We start from the raw sequence: 882 nt of genomic DNA, 5'->3' as shown, positions 1-882 counted from the left end.
GGTCATCGCCCCCTTTTGCCACAAGACAGTTTTGGTCTTGTTGCTGGTTATTTTGGCTTGAATTTGCAGTTCGAAACCGGCTCTGCGAGCGCGCTCACAATCCAGCTGTTGTCGACTTCATCACTGCGGCATCTTCGCCATACACGCACAATGCTTCATTAAGATCAGCGCATGGCAAAGGGTTATATTGGAGTAACGCTCTTTGAACCTGTATGTTTGGGTACGGAGATCACCTGCAGGTGAATACGAACTGAGACGGGCGTGTCCGAGGCCTTCAATCTGCCCCTCCCCCCCGCACACCCCTCCTCCAGCTATGGGCGCTGCATGACCATTTACCGTTGTGCGCCCTAAAACTCCAACTCATCATCACTCATTCAATCTCTCAACGCCCGACAGTCATCCTGGCCTCCCGTTCCTTGGACCTCTTGGCAGTGGCTGGGCGCTGCAGAAGAACCTGGTGTTAGACCCGTCCCTCTTGCATGAACAAGACCGAGGCATTAGAGGCGGCCGCGACCCACCGGCGTCTCTGACCCGGGTCAGCATCAAGAGCATCGTCTGCGCTGAAGCATCTCCTGGCTCCCTGACCAGGTACGGGTACTGAAATCCGTTGAAAAATGCTCTCATTTACTGGCATCACTCCTGTGTTTGGGCTGACCGGCAGGGAACTCGGCTCTTGGCATACACGGCGTGTAACTGCTCGGAAAGCCCAGCCGACCGCTTCGCCTCAGACAAAAGTGAAATACCAAACCCGGTTCTCATGACTATCTAAAAAATAAAAGGCAAAAAATAGAAATGTTTTGTTCTTACCACTGCCAGCAGGAAAAAGATACTTTTTTGTCCGTTGAGATTGCCACACATGTCACTGTGCCCAAATCCCTGAGG

The sequence above is a fragment of the Pollicipes pollicipes genome, unplaced genomic scaffold, assembly GCF_011947565.3.
Source record: "Pollicipes pollicipes isolate AB1234 unplaced genomic scaffold, Ppol_2.1 Scaffold_7262;HRSCAF=8765_pilon_pilon_pilon, whole genome shotgun sequence".
NCBI classification, from domain to species: domain Eukaryota; kingdom Metazoa; phylum Arthropoda; class Thecostraca; order Pollicipedomorpha; family Pollicipedidae; genus Pollicipes; species Pollicipes pollicipes.
The sequence above is the reverse complement of the archived record's forward strand: the minus strand, read 5'-3'. Positions refer to the sequence as shown.